The following is a 15,668-nucleotide window of genomic DNA, read 5'->3' on the forward strand; positions in this document are numbered from 1 at the left end:
CTGCAGCCACCTCTGTTTCCTCCTAGGGCTGACTACTGGAGACGGGCCATCTTGTGCTAAAGGCCTGTGCTGCTGGTGACAGGTGTGACAGGGCTCTCCATCACTGTACATCACACCAACAATTCATGGGCGGCTATAGGGGTCTAGTGTATGGCATCTGGGCATATCTGTGGTGCCAAAAGCAACCCTCACAATATGGACATAAGTAGTGCCCACCATAGTCTGTGGTGCCAAAAGCAACCCTCACAATATAGGATTATAGGATATGGACATAAGTAGTGCCCACCATAGTCTGTGGTGCTGAAGGCAATCTCCAGACTACAGAAGTGCAGTATATAGACATATGCAGTGCCCATCATAGTATACGGTGCTATAGGCAATCTCCAGACTACAGAAGTGCAGTATATAGACATATGTAGTGCCCATCATAGTATACGGTGCTATAGGCAATCTCCAGACTACAGAAGTGTAGTATATGGACATAAGTAGTGCCCATCATAGTATACAGTGCTATAGGCAATCTCCAAACTACAGAAGTGTAGTATATGGACATAAGTAGTGCCCATCATAGTATACGGTGCTATAGGCAATCTCCAAACTACAGAAGTGTAGTATATGGACATATGTAGTGCCCATCATAGTATACGGTGCTATAGGCAATCTCCAGACTACAGAAGTGTAGTATATGGACATATGTAGTGCCCATCATAGTATACGGTGCTATAGGCAATCTCCAGACTACAGAAGTGTAGTATATGGACATAAGTAGTGCCCACCATTGTATGTGGTGCTAAAGGCAATCTCCAGACTACAGAAGTGTAGTATATGAACATATGTAGTGCCCACCATAGTATGTGGTGCTGAAGGCAATCTCCAGACTACAGAAGTGCAGTATATAGACATATGCAGTGCCCATCATAGTATACGGTGCTATAGGCAATCTCCAGACTACAGAAGTGTAGTATATGGACATAAGTAGTGCCCATCATAGTATACGGTGCTATAGGCAATCTCCAAACTACAGAAGTGTAGTATATGGACATATGTAGTGCCCATCATAGTATATGGTGCTATAGGCAATCTCCAGACTACAGAAGTGTAGTATATGGACATATGTAGTGCCCACCATTGTATGTGGTGCTAAAGGCAATCTCCAGACTACAGAAGTGTAGTATATGAACATATGTAGTGCCCACCATAGTATGTGGTGCTGAAGGCAATCTCCAGACTACAGAAGTGCAGTATATAGACATATGCAGTGCCCATCATAGTATACGGTGCTATAGGCAATCTCCAGACTACAGAAGTGTAGTATATGGACATATGTAGTGCCCACCATAGTATGTGGTGCTATAGGCAATCTCCAGACTACAGAAGTGCAGTATATAGACATATGCAGTGCCCATCATAGTATATGGTGCTATAGGCAATCTCCAGACCAAAGAAGTGTAGTATATGGACATAAGTAGTGCCCATCATAGTATACGGTGCTATAGGCAATCTCCAGACTACAGAAGTGTAGTATATGGACATAAGTAGTGCCCACCATTGTATGTGGTGCTAAAGGCAATCTCCAGACTACAGAAGTGTAGTATATGAACATATGTAGTGCCCACCATAGTATGTGGTGCTGAAGGCAATCTCCAGACTACAGAAGTGCAGTATATAGACATATGCAGTGCCCATCATAGTATACGGTGCTATAGGCAATCTCCAGACTACAGAAGTGTAGTATATGGACATAAGTAGTGCCCATCATAGTATACGGTGCTATAGGCAATCTCCAAACTACAGAAGTGTAGTATATGGACATATGTAGTGCCCATCATAGTATACGGTGCTATAGGCAATCTCCAGACTACAGAAGTGTAGTATATGGACATAAGTAGTGCCCACCATTGTATGTGGTGCTAAAGGCAATCTCCAGACTACAGAAGTGTAGTATATGAACATATGTAGTGCCCACCATAGTATGTGGTGCTGAAGGCAATCTCCAGACTACAGAAGTGCAGTATATAGACATATGCAGTGCCCATCATAGTATACGGTGCTATAGGCAATCTCCAGACTACAGAAGTGTAGTATATGGACATATGTAGTGCCCACCATAGTATGTGGTGCTATAGGCAATCTCCAGACTACAGAAGTGCAGTATATAGACATATGCAGTGCCCATCATAGTATATGGTGCTATAGGCAATCTCCAGACTAAAGAAGTGTAGTATATGGACATAAGTAGTGCCCATCATAGTATACGGTGCTATAGGCAATCTCCAGACTACAGAAGTGTAGTATATGGACATAAGTAGTGCCCACCATTGTATGTGGTGCTAAAGGCAATCTCCAGACTACAGAAGTGTAGTATATGAACATATGTAGTGCCCACCATAGTATGTGGTGCTACAGGCAATCTCCAGACTACAGAAGTGCAGTATATAGACATATGCAGTGCCCATCATAGTATACGGTGCTATAGGCAATCTCCAGACTACAGAAGTGCAGTATATAGACATATGCAGTGCCCATCATAGTATACGGTGCTATAGGCAATCTCCAGACTACAGAAGTGTAGTATATGGACATATGTAGTGCCCATCATAGTATACGGTGCTATAGGCAATCTCCAAACTACAGAAGTGTAGTATATGGACAGATGTAGTGCCCATCATAGTATGTGGTGCTATAGGCAATCTCCAGACTACAGAAGTGTAGTATATGGACATATGCAGTGCCCATCATAGTATATGGTGCTATAGGCAATCCCCAGACTACAGAAGTGTAGTATATGGACATAAGTAGTGCCCATCATAGTATATGGTGCTATAGGCAATCTCCAGACTACAGAAGTGTAGTATATGGACATATGTAGTGCCCACCATAGTCTGTGGTGCTATAGGCAATCTACAGACTACAGAAGTGTAGTATATGGACATATGTAGTGCCCACCATAGTCTGTGGTGCTATAGGCAATCTCCAGACTACAGAAGTGTAGTATATGGACATATGCAGTGCCCACCATAGCTGTGGTGCTATGGGCAATCTCCAGACTACAGAAGTGTAGTATATGGACATATGTAGTGCCCACCATAGTCTGTGGTGCTATAGGCAATCTCCAGACTACAGAAGTGTAGTATATGGACATATGTAGTGCCCACCATAGTCTGTGGTGCTATAGGCAATCTCCAGACTACAGAAGTGTAGTATATGGACATATGTAGTGCCCACCATAGTCTGTGGTGCTATAGGCAATCTCCAGACTACAGAAGTGTAGTATATGGACATATGCAGTGCCCACCATAGCTGTGGTGCTATAGGCAATCTCCAGACTACAGAAGTGTAGTATATGGACATATGCAGTGCCCATCATAGTCTGTGGTGCTATAGGCAATCCCCAGACTACAGAAGTGTAGTATATAGACATAAGTAGTGCCCACCATAGTCTGTGGTGCTATAGGCAATCCCCAGACTACAGAAGTGTAGTATATAGACATAAGTAGTACCCACCATAGTATATGGCGCTAAAGGCAATCTCCAGACTACAGAAGTGTAGTATATAGACATAAGTAGTGCCCACCATAGTCTGTGGTGCTAAAGGCAATCTCCAGACTACAGAAGTGTAGTATATGGACATATGTAGTGCCCACCATAGTCTGTGGTGCTATAGGCAATCTCCAGACTACAGAAGTGTAGTATATGGACATATGCAGTGCCCACCATAGCTGTGGTGCTATAGGCAATCTCCAGACTACAGAAGTGTAGTATATGGACATATGCAGTGCCCATCATAGTATATGGTGCTATGGGCAATCCCCAGACTACAGAAGTGTAGTATATGGACATAAGTAGTGCCCACCATAGTCTGTGGTGCTATAGGCAATCCCCAGACTACAGAAGTGTAGTATATAGACATAAGTAGTACCCACCATAGTATATGGCGCTAAAGGCAATCTCCAGACTACAGAAGTGTAGTATATAGACATAAGTAGTGCCCACCATAGTCTGTGGTGCTAAAGGCAATCTCCAGACTACAGAAGTGTAGTATATGGACATAAGTAGTGCCCATCATAGTAGGTGGCGCTAAAGGCAATCTCCAGACTACAGAAGTGTAGTATATGGACATAAGTAGTGCCCACCATAGTATGTGGTGCTAAAGGCAATCTCCAGACTACAGAAGTGTAGTATATGGACATAAGTAGTGCCCACCATAGTCTGTGGTGCTATAGGCAATCTCCAGACTACAGAAGTGTAGTATATGGACATATGTAGTGCCCACCATAGTATGTGGTGCTATAGGCAATCTCCAGACTACAGAAGTGTAGTATATGGACGTATGTAGTGCCCACCATAGTATGTGGTGCTAAAGGCAATCTCCAGACTACAGAAGTGCAGTATATAGACATATGCAGTGCCCATCATAGTATACGGTGCTATAGGCAATCTCCAGACTACAGAAGTGTAGTATATGGACATAAGTAGTGCCCATCATAGTATATGGCGCTAAAGGCAATCTCCAAACTACAGAAGTGTAGTATCTGGACATATGCAGTGCCCACCATAGTAGGTGACGCTAAAGGCAATCTCCAGACTACAGAAGTGTAGTATCTGGACATAAGTAGTGCCCACCATAGTATGTGGTGCTAAAGGCAATCTCCAGACTACAGAAGTGTAGTATATGGACATAAGTAGTGCCCACCATAGTATGTTGTGCTAGAAGCAACCCCCAGACTTCAGCATTTTAAACCCCCAGTTTAGCATATGGACTTCTATAGTGCCCACCTTGGCGGGTACATTTTACAATTCCTGACATATTTCTGTCAGGAAAAATAATTCTTATTTGGTCGGCAGTTCATAGTGGTGAACAGTGGTCTCCAAACCGTAGACCTCCAGCTGTTGCAAAACTGAAACTCCCAGCATGCCTGGACAACCAACAGGTCCACAGTTTGGAGACCACTGGGGTAGGGGGAAAACAATTCCTGCAGTAATTCTCAAAATATATATAAGAGCATAGTCTATGATAAGTATGATATGTCTACTCTTCTACCCAAAAGCTTAAACTTTACAAAGCTAAGGGAGGGTTCTCATGAAGCATAGATGGTTGCTGAAGGGGGGGGAGGGGGGGGGGAGAGAAACATTTTAAAAGTTTCTATAAAAAAATATGCAATTGAATATTTTTCACAAACAAAAAAATGAAAGCAACATGAAAAACTAAAGGAAGTGTAAGGCTGTCAGTAATGCTGGGTCTGCTACTAATAACCAGCAGATCTCACCAAAATGGTCTCATCCTATTTCTGTGTAAAAAGCTGCAACTTTTTCAGTATTTTGTGCAAACAATTAGCGAGTACCACACATTTATGGGAGTTTTTAGTTTTAATTTTTTGGTTCAAGCAATGATATGTCCATTAGTGTGGCACTAGGGTTCCTTGGGCGCACCTGAAGTGATGATACCCACTTCTGTACAAAACACATCTCGTCCACATTCCATCCGCCTGGTAATCTTTACTTAATCCTTATTTCATCTTTAGTTATTGTTGTTGATCAATAAGATCTTATAGGTCATTTGTGAATCTTCTCATGAAGGAATAGACCATAGGGGGAGATTTATCAAAACCTGTGTGGAGGAAAAGTTGACCAGTTGCCCATGGCAACCAATCAGGTTGCTTCTTTCATTTTGAAAAGGGTCTCTGAAAAATAAAAGAAGCGATCTGATTGGTTGCTATGGGCAACTGGTCAACTTTTCCTCTGCACAGGTCTTGATAAATCTCCTCCTATATTCGCAAGTGTTTGGCTCCATAGCTATCTGCAATTGGCTCCTCTGAAGATCCAGGGCCTACCTAGTAGTGGTGGGCCAGTCCAACTCTTTGTTTAAAGGGGTACTCCACTGAAAACATTTTCTTTTAAATCAACTGGTGCCAGAAAGTTAAACAGATTTGTAAATTACTTCCAGTATTTATCAGCTGCTGTATACTACAGAGGAAGTTCTTTTCTTTTTGAATTTCCTTTCTGCTTGACCACAGTGCTCTCTGCTGACACCTCTGTCTATGTCAGGAACTGTCCAGAGCAAGAGAGATTTTCTATGGGGATTTGCTCCTACTCTGGACAGTTCCTAAAATTGACAGAGGTGTCAGAAGAGAGCACTGTGGTCAGACAGAAAGGAAATTCAAAAAGAAAAGAACTTCCTATGTATTATACTGCAGCTGATAAGTACTGGAAGGATTATGATTTTTTTAACAGAAGTAATTTACAAATCTGTTTAACTTTCTGGCACCAGTTTAATTATAAGAAAATGTTTTCCAGTGTAGTACCCCTTTATGGCCACCTTAGAAGGTTCCACACACAGGCGTATTACACAGCATTTCACCTGACAACTGTTACTTGTCATCAGATCTTTGGGCAGGCAAGGCCAGGACATGTGCCAATAATGACTGTTTGTGGGACCCCTTATTCTAAGCTGCGGAATCTGTAGACCCTATATAAATAAATAAATAAATATTCCACTCTCAAACTAATGTTTTCTGTAACAGTAAAATAGTTTGTCCTGATACTTTGCTCAGATCTAGGGTTTCCACCTTTCTTGCCAAAAAATACCGGCCATGCTAATTTGCATAATTAATTATATATGCATAACATCACAGGACACACATATGCAGGGGGAAACTTTGTCCTATTCTAAATAGTGATGAGCAGCAGGGGCCATATTCGAATTCGCGATATTTCGCGAATATATTGACGATTATTCATCCTATGTTCGTGAAATTCGCATATTCACCATGTTCATTCACTTTTTTTTTTTTCATGGAAATTTTGCATAAAAATTTGCATAAAATTTGCATGTGAAATATAACGAACATTTGCATAAAAATTTTCATGTGAAAAAAGAAAAAAAATTGTAATTCGTCATTATGAATATATATCACTATATACTAAATATTCTCAAAATCACGAATTGCAAAGTTTGCATTACGAAAACACTAATTATGACCACTATGACTTTTTTATGTCTCCTTATTTGGGCCTGTATGAGGGATCATCTTTTGCCTCCTGATTAGTATTTTTTAACAGTATCTTTTTTTTTTCAATGTGACTTTTTGATCGCTTTTTTATTTAAATTTTTTTTAGCAAATTTGGGAGTTGCAGTTAGTTACTAACTATAACTCCCAGCATGCCCTGATACAGCCTGTGGCTCAGTAGCTGCCCCAAATGAAATCTTCCAGTTGGACTATATAGTTGTATATAGTAAAGGCCATTGTTTCCCTACCAGGGGTGCCTCCAGCTTCTGCAAAACTACAACTCCCAGCATGCTGGGAGTTGTTGTTTTGCAACAGCTGGAGGGTCTGTGGTTGGGAAACAATTGTATAAGTAATGGTGCAACATTCTGGGAGTTGGAGGATTGGTTGGATATACCGCCCATTGCATTGTTGGAATTTTTAATATACAAATACCGGTAGGGTGGCCAAAATACCGGCTGTGCCAGTAAAATACCGGCCAGGTGGCAACCCTACTCAGATCCTACCTTTTGGCTACGTTCACACGCACGGATTTTCGCAGCGTATTTAGCTGCAGATCCGTGGTGAAGGCCCGCTCTACGCTGGCTTTATATGTGCCTGCTAGTAGCGGCAATACGCCGCTACGAGCAGATACACTGCAGCGATATGCGCGGTGTACTCGCACATAGAGGCCGCTCTCCCTGCTCAATGAGCTAGGCAGAGAGCTCCCGCGATGTGCGAGTATACTGCTGGTAGCGGCGTATTGCCACTATGAGCAGGCACATGTAAAGCCAGCATAGAGCGGGCCATCACCAGCGGATCTGCAGCGTAAAATCCGCTGAAAATCCGCATGTTTGAACGTACCCTTATGCTTGTTCTGATGAATCTTTCCCACCATCTCTTTCCTTCCTGTGTCGGTGACCATGCTGTCTATATATGTAGTAGGCATAGTATAAATGATCACCAATAATGATAGTTGTAGTATTAGAACCTCCTTGGTGGCAGTGAAATGGACAGCGCTAGTATTGTAGTAATGCCAAATCCCAAGAGGCTTCTGTCAGCACCTCTTTATTCTTATGTTGTGCTGAGGCTTCAGTTGGGGCCTACTGGGAGCATCAGAATCTATAGAACAGCTGATGGGTGGTCAGGGGGTTTAAAGGGGTTCTCCGGTGCTTACACATCTTTTCCCCTATCCAAAGGATAGGGGATAAGATGCCTGATCGCGGGAGTCCTGCCGCTGGGGACCCCCGGGATCATGCATGTGGCACCCCGTTTGTAATCAGTCCCCGGAGCGTGTTCGCTCCGGGACTGATTATAGATGACCACCAGGCCGGCGGCGTGTGACGTCAAGCCTCCGCCCCCGTGTGACGTCACACTCCGCCCCTCAATGCAAGCCTACGGGAGGGGGCGTGATAGCTGTACGGGAGGGGGCATCGCCTGTAATCAGTCCCGGAGTGAACACGCTCCGGGGACTGATTACAAACGGGGTGCTGCGTGCATGATGCCGGGGGTCCCCAGCGGCGGGACTCCCGCGATCAGGCATCTTATCCCCTATCCTTTGGATAGGGGAAAAGATGTGTAAGCACCGGAGAACCCCTTTAAATGTTGTACATTGAGGGGTTTAATACACACCCCCTGACTGTATAACCCACCTGTCACTCCCATTTTTATTTTTTATTAAATTCACACCCATCTGACTAATTCCCTGATTCGTCCTCATATATACCCTCCTTTCTCAGGAATGAAAGAGTGTATCAAGAAACTGTAAAAAAGTTGTGTGATCAAGGTACCTTTTGTTAGTTAATTACCTTAATTTTTTATTTTTTATTGTGTTGGCCACAGGTCCTTTTTAAAGTACAAATTATGAAATCCTTTTTTTAGTCCTGGGGCTTGGTTCACTAGAAGACATATTAAAGGGGTTGACCATGGACAATTACTAATAAAACCTAACTAATTGAAACCATAAATGCTGCATTGTTCTCACATATCAACGCCTATCCAGGGGTCCATAATGTCCACCTTAGCATTTCTCCCAATACTTCCTCCCTGCTCTGCTTCTGTGACATACTTAAAGGAAAACTGTCAGCTTGCCCCCCCCCCCCCCCCCCCCGCACTAACCAGCAGTACTGGCTGGTAGGGCGGGGGATGCTGATCAGTTTGATGCCTACCATTCCCGGATCCGCCCCGCCGTTGGCCAGAAATCTTCCATTTTATGTATCGCAGAGCCCCCCAGCTGAGCAATATTCCTTCCTCCGCCTCTCCCTCCTTATTACCGAGCGGGGAGAAGAGGGAGAGGCAGATGGAGGGAAGGAATATTGATGAGCTGGGCGGTGCTGCGGCCAGCGGCGCTGACGTCACAGTGCCAGTAACCCTGCCTGTGCCAGTTAGCACCTAATTAACATATACAGAAAATTTCAACCAAACGGCGGGGCGGCTCCGGGCACGGTAGGCTTCAAACTGATCAGCGTCCCCTGCAAATTTTATTGTAGTAAAATGCTAGAACATTGTAGTTATCACTATAGAGCAGGGGTACTCCACTGGCGGACCGTGGTCCAGATCCGGACCGCAGCCGCCAGTCATCTGGACCTCCGACTGGTTCCCTAAACCGCTGTCCCTGCATTCATATGTATCGGTGTCTTTAAGACACCGATACATATGAACAGCTGAGCACCGCCGGAGCGAGGGAAAACTGTGCTCCCTTCCCGGCCAGCGATTCACTAACCACCTCAGCTACTTCCTACCCTGCAGGAGGGGCTACCCTCTGGCCGGTCCCCGGCCCCAAGTGTAGTGAGTTAATGCAGGGACACTGCTGCTTTAAGAGCAGCAGACATCCGTGCGCCGTCACGTCACGGACATCTCTGCCCATGCAGCTCCATTCCGAGTAGAGGAGTGTCTCTTTCTTCTACAGCCTGCTGACCCTAGTCCACAAGGTGAGAGCAAAAGGGAAGGGAGGCAGAATTTGTGAAGGAGCATGACTTAAGGTGGGGGTGCGAAGGAGAAGGAGGCTGTGGGGGGGGCAGGAAAGTTTAAAGAAGCTTGACTAAAGGGGGGTGCAGTGGAGAAGGAGGCTTGGGGGGCATGACTAAAGGGGGGAGGGGGGTGCAGAAGAGAAGGCGGCTAAGAGCAGAAAAGTGTGAACGAGCATGACTGAAGGGGTGTGTGGAGGCAAAGGGGGTTGGGGGGGGGCAGAAAGTATGAAGGAGCATGACTAAAGGGGGGTGCAGAGGAGAAGAGGGCTGGGGGGCAGAAAAGTTTGAAGGAGCATGACTAAAGGGGGTGCAGAGGAGACCGGGGCTCGGGTGGGACAGAAAAGTGTGAAGGAGGATGACTGGGGTGCAGAGGAGTCTGGGGAAACTTGGGGGTCTGAAGGAGGATGGCAAATATGGGTCTGAAACAGTACTAAGGGGTCTGGGGGCACTTAGGTCTTGTTCACACTGGGGGCATTCTGTCGGCAGAAATCCGCTTGCAGCAGAATCCCATTGTTTTCCATGGAATTCTGGTGCAGGATTGCCGCAGTGGAATGGATCTCTACCCAAAGAATGAACATTCATTGTTCATTCTTTGGGCTGATTTTTACCAGACTGCATTGCCATCTATGAGATGGCACACTTTGACGGCATCTGCTGTAAGCAGGCATTCAGCTGGCTGAACGTCTGCAGCGTGGACGAGCCCTTAGGGGTCTGAAGGAGGACAGTACAGAGGTGAGATTCTGCCAAACAGAAGAAAGTGTGTGGCAGGGTTATATTCTGTGTGTACAGTATATAGCAGGGTTATAAAGATTATTGTCTTTATACAGAGAATGAGGAACCAGTGATGTTTGGGCAAACTCTACAGAGAGAAGGCACAGTTCATATAGGGGGCAGACAGAGGCACAGTTCATATAGGGGGGCAGACAGGCACAGTTCATATAGGGGGGCAGACAGGCACAGTTCATATAGGGGGGCAGACAGGCACAGTTCATATAGGGGGGCAGACAGGCACAGTTCATATAGGGGGGCAGACAGGCACAGTTCATATAGGGACAGACAGAGGAACAGTTCATATAGGGACAGACAGAGGAACAGTTCATATAGGGGGACAAACAGAGGCACAGATCATATGGAGGGGGGGCATACAGAGACACAGCTCATATGGAGGGGGAAGACAGAGGCACAGCTCACATGGGGGGCAGACATAGTCTGCATGATTCACTGAGGGGGCACAGACATCTCGTTTACTGTTTTAAGGGACACAGGTATAATTCGGTTCATGGCACAGTGGCCATAAAATATTTGAGAACCCAGCATGTGGCAGCATTATACTCATGGGCATGGTGTGTGGCAGCATTATACTCATGGGCACAGTGTGTGGCAGAATTATACTCAGGGACACTGTGTGTGGCAGCATTATACTCATGGGCACGGTGTGTGGCAGCATTATACTCATGGGCATGGTGTGTGGCAGCATTATACTCATGGGCACAGTGTGTGGCAGAATTATACTCAGGGACACTGTGTGTGGCAGCATTATACTCATGGGCACGGTGTGTGGCAGCATTATACTCATGGGCATGGTGTGTGGCAGCATTATACTCATGGGCACAGTGTGTGGCAGAATTATACTCAGGGACACTGTGTGTGGCAGCATTATACTCATGGGCACGGTGTGTGGCAGCATTATACTCATGGGCACAGTGTGTGGCAGAATTATACTCAGGGACACTGTGTGTGGCAGCATTATACTCATGGGCACGGTGTGTGGCAGCATTATACTCATGGGCATGGTGTGTGGCAGCATTATACTCATGGGCACAGTGTGTGGCAGAATTATACTCAGGGACACTGTGTGTGGCAGCATTATACTCATGGGCACGGTGTGTGGCAGCATTATACTCATGGGCACAGTGTGTGGCAGAATTATACTCAGGGACACTGTGTGTGGCAGCATTATACTCATGGGCACGGTGTGTGGCAGCATTATACTCATGGGCATGGTGTGTGGCAGCATTATACTCATGGGCACGGTGTGTGGCAGAATTATACTCAGGGACACTGTGTGTGGCAGCATTATACTCATGGGCACGGTGTGTGGCAGCATTATACTCATGGGCATGGTGTGTGGCAGCATTATACTCATGGGCACGGTGTGTGGCAGAATTATACTCAGGGACACTGTGTGTGGCAGCATTATACTCATGGGCACGGTGTGTGGCAGCATTATACTCATGGGCACAGTGTGTGGCAGAATTAAACTCAGGGACACTGTGTGTGGCAGCATTATACTCATGGGCACGGTGTGTGGCAGCATTATACTCATGGGCATGGTGTGTGGCAACATTATACTCATGGGCACAGTGTGTGGCAGAATTATACTCAGGGACACTGTGTGTGGCAGCATTATACTCATGGGCACGGTGTGTGGCAGCATTATACTCATGGGCACGGTGTGTAGCAGCATTTTATTTAGGTACACAGCATGTGGGGGCACAGTGTGCGGCAGTTATATATTCAGGGGCACAATGTGTGGCAGTTGGGGAATGATTATGACTTATTATTAGAGTAATAATAATGTTCTACAACAGGCAGCGCCTATTTCTTGCATGGCACTCCGGCCGCTAGGTTTGAACCAGGTCAAAGTGTTTTGCTCGGATCTTTCCCGGATGGCAGACCTGGATTGGCGGACCACTACTAAAAGTAGTTGAGTACCCCTTCTATAGAGAAATCAGAGTCTTAGATAACATATTTATTTGACTCAAATGTGATATGCAAAAAAATATACATTTTATAATTGTACAATACTAGAAATTTACAATATTTACTTGTTTTATTTTAAAGCATTGGAGTGAGTTTATTTCTACCAATGTCAAGGCCCTGGTGTGAACTAGGCTAGAGCACTGCAAAAGTTGTCCCAGTTAGGTGGTGGCTGGCCAGAACGCAATAGTGCCAAGCACCAGGATTACAGGAGGGAGGGATGCAGAGTTGTTATATGAGGGCTGATTTTGTAGAACAGCAGAGCTGAGAAGCTTAGATGCAGCCAGGTGCTGCAGGCTAGATGAGAACACGTATTTGGTCAACAGTCTGGGTCATGCACTAGAAAAGCAGCAAGGTACATGTGGTGCCTGACAGGGATTAGTGAGGGAAGCTTAAAACGTGTGCATTGACACTTTCAGTTGCAGCCAATGCTCAAATACATACTATGGAGGGCACTACAGGAACTGCAATAGTGGTAAATGCATCAGAAGTGAGTTAGAGGATGAAGCCTGGGGCCTACAGTGGAAACATGGAGCCGAGAATGCTGGCCGGCATCGGTGAGCGCCAGTAGTATGCAGGCGGGTGACAAACGCCAGTGTTACAAAAATGATATTTAGATTTTGCAGTGAACTATAGACTGAGATTGCAGAATTAGCTAAGATGCATGAGACCTAGTGTTACCTCAAGCTCTAGGGGGAGACACGTCTAATACCGCTGCATCGTTCTAGTGGTGCTACATTCACCAAATTCATTAACAGACTGATGATCAAATCAAGGGCTATATGGATTGTGTTATAGTTTTGTTATGATGCTGTCCCAGGCTTCATGAATATGTTACAGATGTGTAATAGGGGGTTCATACTGTTCCTTTATGCCTCTGATTTCTTGTGCACCATGTATCATCCTATGAAAGGGTTTTCCCTTAGCGGTAGTACAGGTTGCTTTCCGCTGTGTCCCTGGATGGAGCACACACTCATTTTTGTGTGTTGCCTATAATGTTGGCTTTATGTTCATTAGATGTCCCTACTAAAGAGTTTTTACATGCTATTACAATCTACTATATAACAGATGGGAAACTTTAACCAGTTGTATCTTTGCTATTGAGCGTCCTGGCTTCCTTGTGAAAACCTGTTAAGACTCCTCTAGTTTTCCCCGTAGGCTGGCCTAGGTTTCTGGGCAGGATGACGTTTGGCCAGGTCTTGGTGTTGCTTTACTCACAGTAGATGTGTAAGGCAGTTGGACAGGTTTCACATGTTTTTATGATATACTCACTAAAACTACAGGGATTGTAGTTATGAAAAGGAAATAGCTAATTAGAGGGACTGTTTAGTTTGTGGTTTGGGTGGAATTTAATGCTAGCCCAGCCAAGCCACACATTTAACCTAATAAAAGCTTCTTAAACGTGTCTTCCTTCTAGCACACAGTCTGCGTCATTGACTATAGACAGTATGAGCTTTTGTTATGTGTAGAGGAACAGAGGCTTATATTCCTAGATTGCACCTAGTGCTGTGCCCGGCAGCATAGCTTTCCATTTTGGCACAGTCAGCCTACATATGTTTCTTTTCCTGCAGGCTAAACCTATCAAACTATACCAGACATTAGGAAATCATCACGTGTATAATCTGTGTTTTCCACTCCCTCTCTTGTTGGATTGCAGGTAATAAATGTATTGTTACACTGCTGGTGCGTTCATATAAATATTATGACTACAAAGATTATTTACGTATATACACACATAAATGTGTGTATCTGTTGTACACATATATAACTATATATTGTATTGGTACACTAGCTAGCTCTGATCGTAAGATAAGGAGTCAAAGTTCTCGGCAGCACTTTGTGACCTTTGTTAAATGCAGACACTTCTGATGACATCATTCCACATTACTAAGAAGTTGTCTAATGCTTATCTGTGGTGTAGTTTCTGTAAGTACAGTTTTATATGGTTCTCTGTCAGTTTTCAATATAAGTTTTAATACGCATGGCTGATATAATCTTTTTTTAAACTGTCGGTATCCAGGAGCCTACTGACATTTGGGCTAGCATGGTCATCTATCTAATGTATACCGTATATACTCGAGTATAAGCCGACCCGAATAGAAGCCGAGGCCCCTAATTTCACCCCAAAAACCCAGGAAAAGTTATTGACTCGACTATAAGCCTAGGGTGGGAAATACATCATCCCCCCCTGTCATCATCCAGACCCCCGTCATTAACACCCCCGTCATCATCACACTGTCATCATCCAGACCCCCGTCATCATCACCCTGTCATCATCCCCCTTCATCATCAATGCCTGTCAATCCCTTCAATCAGTGGTCTTCAACCTGCGGACCTCCAGATATTGCAAAACTAATACTCCCAGCATGCCCGGACAGCCATCGGCCTTCGTCATCATCCAGACCCCCCTTTAGTTTTCTACTCACCTCCCCTCGGTGGGAAGGAAGGGTGAGCTGGTCCGGGCCATCTATGCTGCAGGGACCGTCCAGTGGGGAGCATTAGTCATTCTAGGCTGTCCATCTTTACCGGGAGGCCCTCTTCTCCGCTCCGGCCCGGCCCCGGACTAGTGACGTTGCTTTGACGAAGACGCACAGGGACGTTCATGCGCAGGGATGTCCCTGTGCGTCGTCGTCAAGGCAACATCAGGCGGAGAGTTCACTTGAGTATAAGCCGAGGCGGGCGTTTTTAGCACGAAAAATTGTGCTGAAAAACTCTGCTTATACTCTAGTATATACGGTATGTGGGTGTCCAAACTCTTCCAAAGACAGATATATGGGGACATAATAATCCATTATTCTTGAATCTTTTGTTGCCACACCAGATAAGCCACTGGCAGGGAAGGGTGGAAGTGGCATACCTCTATGCCCATTGATGACATGTCAAGCATGTATGTACAGTTTCAGCAACAAAGTTTGTTTTCACAATGTTTTCTGTTTCGGTGTTTTTAGATCTTTTA

General features: G+C 45.0%; 1 protein-coding gene across 1 annotated transcript in view; it reads left to right on the forward strand.

Moving 5' to 3' along the window:
• The window catches only part of KSR1 (kinase suppressor of ras 1), a 206,138-nt gene that overhangs the window by 764 nt on the left and 189,706 nt on the right, over positions 1-15,668 (forward strand). The window lies entirely within an intron of this gene.

This window comes from Hyla sarda, chromosome 2, assembly GCF_029499605.1.
Source record: "Hyla sarda isolate aHylSar1 chromosome 2, aHylSar1.hap1, whole genome shotgun sequence".
Classification (NCBI taxonomy): domain Eukaryota; kingdom Metazoa; phylum Chordata; class Amphibia; order Anura; family Hylidae; genus Hyla; species Hyla sarda.